Genomic DNA, 339 nt, shown 5'->3' with positions numbered 1-339 from the left:
CCCCCTAATTAAAAAATTAATATGCCCAAATAGATATTTATATATTTTAAATTATTATTTTTTTTATTTTTTATATTATTTTTCTTAATTGGTTTGTTATGTTACATTTTTTTTTTTTTGAAATTTTATTTTATATATTTATATTATATAATTACTAAAATATATTTATGATAATATTTATATTTTTTTAATATTTTTTATTTTTGCTTTTAACTTTAAAATTTCCCCTTTTTTTTTTTTTTTATTTCTATTTTATTTTTATAAAATTAGATTAATATTTTTTTATTTCTATTTTTTTATTTTCCTTTTATTTAAAATTTTTTTCCCATAATTATAAAA

This window comes from Penaeus monodon, chromosome 24 (assembly GCF_015228065.2).
Source record: "Penaeus monodon isolate SGIC_2016 chromosome 24, NSTDA_Pmon_1, whole genome shotgun sequence".
Classification (NCBI taxonomy): Eukaryota; Metazoa; Arthropoda; class Malacostraca; order Decapoda; family Penaeidae; genus Penaeus; species Penaeus monodon.
The sequence above is the reverse complement of the archived record's forward strand: the minus strand, read 5'-3'. Positions refer to the sequence as shown.